Consider the following 6,893-nt stretch of genomic DNA (forward strand, 5'->3'; position numbering starts at 1 on the left):
TGACTTTTAAAATATCAAAATAATTAAAAATGGGTAGAGTACTAACATAAGAATCAGGTAAAGCCATAACTTTTTTGAACTGGTGGAGTAAAGATAAACGGTGAAACATAAATGAGGAAGTATAGTGGTAGGCTAGATTTTGTGCCCTACCGGTCGAACCGGAAAACCATCTGTCATCATTTTTTTTTATTTCAACCATATTTTTGGTTTATTGTGATGTCGCTTCTCCTCGCCCCGTCGTGCATTTTTGATTTGATGTCGCGATGCATTTTTGATTTGGTGTGAATCGGTTTCGCCTCGCTGCGATGCATGCTTTGAATTTTTACATACCTAAAAATGCATCAAAATACCCCAGGAAAATCAGAAACTGTACCAAAGACATGAAGTTGGGATTTTTGAATGCCCCCTTTCTCAATGAAGGGTGTAGAATGATGAGCGTCTTTAGGAAGATTCATTCTACATGTCCAAGAAGAAGGAAAGTTTCACCGTTCAAAGTACCGAGGATCCCATTTCAAAAAAATTTACATCTTTCAATCATCTAACAGATAATCTCATAAAGCTCATGATATTTAAAAAAAGAAGCATTCTCTCCACTAACCAAATTCAAATGTGACGGCAAAAAAAACGTGGTAAAAAACTTTTACGCACATAAGTTTTCCACAATTCGCAGGAAATCCATCTTGCATCACCATAGTTTGCAAAGCTATTGCTTTTATAAACACTGCAAATGGTTAAAATCTTAAGGATCAGCAAACACCAGCAACCAAGAAGTGAGGTAAGTCGTTGATGCGTTAACACTTCAAACACCAGTACCAACTCAGATCTTTTACATATTAACTAAGAAAATGGATATTAAAATAACTGCATCAATAGTTATGGTTAATTAGGCTGCGGAAGCTAGAGACATCATAACTTGAGTAAAACATGAAACTGTATAACCCCTTCACTATGGTGAATCAAATTAATGTGTCATAAACTCTTGAAGAATCGGTGTTTTCCTCGTAAGAATGTCAAGTCTTCGTTAAATATTCAACGACGAATTAAGAGGAGAAGCCAAATATACGATATTGGCATACAAAAACAAAGACTGTGCATTGAACTGTTCTCACATAATCTTTGTATGCTGAGTTATATAGTAATCTTTTAATATTGTTGTAAAACTAAAAAAAAAAACCTTCACCTTTTAATGTACCAATTGTTATCTAATAATTACTATGGGTGTCAAAGGGGTTCTAACAGCCGGTATACCTGGAACCTTTAAGGCCGTGGCTGATATATCAAATCTGGATCGACAAAATATGTCAAGCAAACATATAAGGTCGACAAAATCTAGATCAGATCTATGAACTTTCACATCATCCAGAGGTTTTTTCTCCAACTCCTAGTTGCGAGTACTTTTAGGATGTCAAACCCTTCCATATAGGAGAGTCAAAACCACTTCAAATCGGCGAGAAGAGATTCCATTTAAATTTCAGGATCAAAGATGCATGCAAGTCCTACAGCCTGCACAATAAAATACAAATAAGATAAAGACCACGCCAATCTGATGCTATATCACATCACTATAATAACAATATCCACAATTCCGAATGAGAGATAAGAATAAACACCATGAATGGGAACCAAAAAAGCTGCAAAATTACTGAGAATAAACACCTTTGACGTAATCTAAAATTTTTGATATATCATCGCCGTAAGAGATTTTTCGCAAAACAAAGTAACGGAAAAAGACCATTTAGCATAAGACTTCAAACTTATGAAAGTTGCTTAAGATTGGTTTTTAAGAAGGAACAGAGTGAACAAAAATAAGATCATCAATAACTAAGGCTGTAAACTAAATTACTCTGCATGCATTTGTATCATGAAAAGAAAACATCAGCTGGTGACCTGGGTAATGAGCTGAAACATTGTTAAGTAGGTTGTGGAGCATGCTCCAGGTCACCTGCCGTCTATTTTAGGTTGCAGACTTGTAGTAGATAACCTAAGACTTACCAACATAGAAAAGAAAATGACAAAGTCAGCCCCTGCAACCGAAAATCACAAATTCGAAACTAAAAACTAAAAGGAAAACAAAAAAATAAAAATAAATAAAGATGATTAGTTACCTGAATCTTAACCTCAGTGATCGATGGTAGCACAAAGTGACAATTTGTGATGATTTGATGCTTGGCATTTCCAGAAACAATTAAAGCTCGATAAGTTGATTCCTAAAAACAAATATGAACACAGTGCAAACTGCTAAGAAATTCCAAATAAATCCAAAAATGAACACAGTGCTAACCGCTAAGAAACTTATATCTGGAATCAAAATTGTGAGAGATTTTACAGCGCCATTATATTTTACTAACCTGGTGTCCCAACAAATTTGACACCAGAGAAGAATAAACATCATTTTTGTAGCTCCAAGTAGGCAAATACCTATTCTTGTCGAAGTCATCTTACAATCCACGTTGTACATCTGTTTCCTTGCCATACATTTATATATATATTGATACTCATGGCTTCATACCAAAAAGCACTCACAAAATTAGTAATACAAAGAGAAGAACTATTTGCAATCATCAAAGGGAAATACATCAGTGAAGTAATCAAAGACAACAAAATTTTTAGAGGAGAAACAATATTTTAGTGTTCGAAAATCCAAAGCATTAATCAAACATTAATCAAACCATCCTATAACCACTGTAGAAATCCAAAGAAATAACCAAACATTAATCAAACCATCCTAATCACGGTAGCAACTTCATTCTTCGATTGCAGTAATCCAAAGCATTCTTCTATTTTCATTGTCAGCCTCGGTAACCTTCACCGTAGCAGCAGACACATCACCAAACCATCTGCACCACTTCCTGGGATAACCATAATCAGCTTCAGTCGCCACTACAACTCAAATTTCACAACCACCAAATCAAACCAACATCAACAACAAACCCATCTCCTTGTTTTCTCTTCTAGTGAACCAATGGTACCAACTTCATCAAAACCAAAAGTATAAGAATAAAGTAGCAGAAAAAATCAAAAAATAAATCGTTGTCCAAACCCATTGACAGCGCGTCTTAGTTACAGAAACTGCAATGCCAAAGATTTAAAAAGCGGAGAATGGACCAATCACCATTTAGACCCTAAACTCAGAAAAGATATAATGGTGCCAACCAATCAGATTAAATGAACCTGCATCAGGCATGCTTTCTTTTCTCAGTACAAAGGTTCTTCTCTTCTCATGGTCTATGATGGCAATCTTTGTAGGCGTGCTCAAATACACTCGATCAACCTGTTTCAAGGTAAATTATTCATAAATACTCAAAAGGATTCTATTAAGAAAGACTTGAAATGCCTCAGTGTAGTCAAAATATAAGATATGTGCAAGGTTAAACACTTAAACAGAATGTGTATATCCCGCTACAGTGCTTCATGTTGCAAATACTATAATCATAATGAAAAAAACACTTTAGAAATCATGCAAATATTTTCGGATTGCCACTTAAAAAGTAGAGGGACCCTAATGTATACCTCTCTCGCAGTCCTCCAAGTTCAGGTACATCAAGATTAAATGTTAACTTGCAGATGATAATGTATACTTCGTATACTTCCCTGCAAAAGTGAGAGTTCCTTTGTCAAATGTCGTACCAAGTTTTTCCTTTAATAAAATAAATAAGAAGCAGAGTGAAAAAAAAGGGACTATACCTTGACATTTATCCACAAAGGCCAAGTCAACTGCTACTACGTTGGCCCAAGGGCTATTCACATACTCTTTAACATTATAGTCTGCACGCAGTAAGACGTCTCCCAAAGGGTGACTTTCACTCTTACGCTCCTGCATCGTTTGGGAGAAAATCATTGGCAAATTTCTACACAGTTAACCTAGTAAGGCTAACATATTTGTAGGTTTGTGGGTTGAGCGTTATCTGCCCTTTCCTGTAATCATGAAAATAAAACCCCATTGTAAAGTTAACACAATAAATCACAAATAAGCCACATCAAATAAGTAAAGGCTTTGTTCTGTTTTGGCATGAATAGGAATGCTTACATAGTGCACTATGACATCCACAGGTTATGCAGCAAAGATTAGGGGCAGAGATTCAAGTATAAATAGATAGATATAGATAAAGGTAAAAACTCATAGACAACGATAAACAATCATCGAGCACAAATGATGCTTTGACAAAAGTTCTCTTAAGATGAACATCAGTCTACAGTTAGAGTTGTAAAATAGATTTTGTACTAAAACCCTAGCCATTGAAAAGCATTTAATACCAAAACTTGCTAACTCGCATTTGTTAGATGAACAGATGAACAATTACAGATAAACAAAGATGGCCCTTTTTTCCAAAAAATAAAACAACTCTTGACATATAATAGATGTTTTATCAAGCGTCTTACGTACCCCTTTCGCACACTCTAAATACACAGGTAAATGGTCTATTTGGAACACTCACTGACTTTGTGCATAAAATCTAGATTGTTGCCTGATCATATTTGGAACATTGATACCAAGCTAATACCATTTACTGTGCATGATGGTATGAACAAACACCAATCTCCATCTGCATCGTCCAAACCGTGGGATTAGAGGAATACAAAACCGCTATTACCAGCATGTAAAAATATCAGGAGCAGGCGGATTTAGTTTTGGTTTTAAGAGATGCAATTAGGGTTAGGAGAATTAGCTTCATTTAGTGGAAATTTTTTCTAATGATAAATCAAACACAAACAAACAGATCACTGATTAAACAAAAGAAGCGAAAGCATAAGATAGAATTAGAGATTCAAGTATAGATAGATAAATATAGATAAAGGTAAAAACTCATAGACAACGATAAACAATCATCGAGCACAAATGATGCTTTGACAAAAGTTCTCTTAAGATGAACATCAGTCTACAGTTAGAGTTGTAAAATAGATTTTATACTAAAACCCTAGCCATTGAAAAGCATTTAATACCAAAATTTGCTAACTCGCATTTGTTAGATGAACAGATGAACAATTACAGATAAACAAAGATGGCCCTTTTTTCCAAAAAATAAAACAACTCTTGACATATAATAGATGTTTTATCAGGCGTCTTACGCTCCCCTTTCGCACACTCTAAATACATAGGTAAATGGTCTATTTGGAACACTCACTGACTTTGTGCATAAAATCTAGATTGTTGCCTGATCATATTTGGAACATTGATACCAAGCTAATACCATTTACTGTGCATGATGGTATGAACAAACACCAATCTCCATCTGCATCGTCCAAACCGTGGAATTAGAGGAATACAAAACCGCTATTACCAGCATGTAAAAATATCAGGAGCAGGCGGAGTTAGTTTTGGTTTTAAGAGATGCAATTAGGGTAAGGAGAATTAGCTTCGTTTAGTGGAGAATTTTTCTAATGATAAATCAAACACAAACAAACAGATCACTGATCAAACAAAAGAAGCGAAAGCATAAGATATAATTAGAGATTCAAGTACAGATAGATAAATATGGATAAAGGTAAAAACTCATAGACAATGATAAACAATCATCGAGCACAAATGATGCTTTGACAAAAGTTCTCTTAAGATGAACATCAGTCTACAGTTAGAGTTGTAAAATAGATTTTATACTAAAACCCTAGCCATTCAAAAGCATTTAATACCAAAACTTGCTAACTCGCATTTGTTAGATGAACAGATGAACAATTACAGATAAACAAAGATGGCCCTTTTTTCCAAAAAATAAAACAACTCTTGACATATAATAGATGTTTTATCAAGCGTCTTACGTACCCCTTTCGCACACTCTAAATACACAGGTAAATGGTCTATTTGGAACACTCGCTGACTTTATGCATAAAATCTAGATTGTTGCCTGATCATATTTGGAACATTGATACCAAGCTAATACCATTTACTGTGCATGATGGTATGAACAAACACCAATCTCCATCGGCATCGTCTAAACAGTGGGATTAGAGGAATACAAAACCGCTATTACCAGCATGTAAAAATATCAGGAGCAGGCGGAGTTAGTTTTGGTTTTAAGAGATGCAATTAGGGTTAGGAGAATTAGCTTCGTTTAGTGGAGAATTTTTCTAATGATAAATCAAACACAAACAAACAGATCACTGATCAAACAAAAGAAGCGAAAGCATAAGATAGAATTAGAGAAGTGAATGAACACCGGAATGAGCTGAAAAGATCAAGAGACCTTCAATTAACGCATGAGTAAACCCTAATTTACCTGATGAAAGTTGGTTATGTGCTCCATTAGATTACCAAAATGAGATAGGATGGGTAGAAGATCACGTCCCTCTACAACATCAGTTCCTGTAAATATATAACAATCGGAGGGAGAAAAAAAAAGAGCAAGATAAGATCAAACAAATCGTGAGATAGATTGAGACCGAAGAGGAGTAGAAAAGGAAAGAGGCGAGAGATGGTTGGTCGATGAACATCAGTTCGAGGAAAAAATAAAGGCTTCTACTCCTGGCTAGTTGTTTTTCCTAGGGTTTCTTCTTAGTTGTTTTTTGGAGAAGAAAACCTAGCAGGGGGTTAGTCCTTGGTGATTTCTGGGGAGTTGAGTGTATTTTAAATCTCAGGAATTTTGAGAGAGTTTGAGAAAGTGTAGGGAGTTTGAGAGAGTTTGTTGTTTTTGAGTTCAGGGAGTTTAGGGGAGTTTGAGAGAGTTTATTAGAGGGAGTTTGGGGGAGTTTGAGAGATTTCACTCCTAACTTATTCTCTTTTACAGGGGGTTAGTCCTCAGTGATTTCTGGGGAGTTGAGTGTATTTTAAATCTCAGGAATTTTGAGAGAGTTTGAGAGAGTGTAGGGAGTTTGAGAGAGTTTGGTGTTTTTGAGTTCAGGGAGTTTGGGGGAGTGTAGGGACTAGGGAGTTTGAGAGAGTTTATTAGAGGGAGTTTGGG

General features: G+C 35.5%; 1 long non-coding RNA gene across 12 annotated transcripts; it reads right to left on the reverse strand.

The window, feature by feature from the left end:
- Positions 1–235: 235 nt before the first annotated feature.
- LOC113358272 lies at positions 236–6,602 on the reverse strand. 12 transcript variants are annotated; one of them, XR_003364383.1, is made up of 8 exons: positions 6,213–6,602; positions 3,685–5,231; positions 3,511–3,591; positions 2,349–3,271; positions 2,106–2,207; positions 1,249–1,503; positions 649–721; positions 236–330 (listed from the first exon to the last, which is right to left on the reverse strand). It is a non-coding gene; the product is annotated as an uncharacterized LOC113358272 (long non-coding RNA). The 12 variants fall into 12 exon arrangements; XR_003364387.1 differs by lacking the exons at positions 236–330; positions 649–721 and having other exon boundaries at positions 1,041–1,503; positions 3,685–4,544; positions 5,128–5,231; XR_003364386.1 differs by lacking the exons at positions 236–330; positions 649–721 and having other exon boundaries at positions 1,041–1,503; positions 3,685–4,544; positions 5,124–5,231.
- Positions 6,603–6,893: the final 291 nt, after the last annotated feature.

This window comes from Papaver somniferum, chromosome 3 (genome assembly GCF_003573695.1).
Source record: "Papaver somniferum cultivar HN1 chromosome 3, ASM357369v1, whole genome shotgun sequence".
NCBI classification, from domain to species: domain Eukaryota; kingdom Viridiplantae; phylum Streptophyta; class Magnoliopsida; order Ranunculales; family Papaveraceae; genus Papaver; species Papaver somniferum.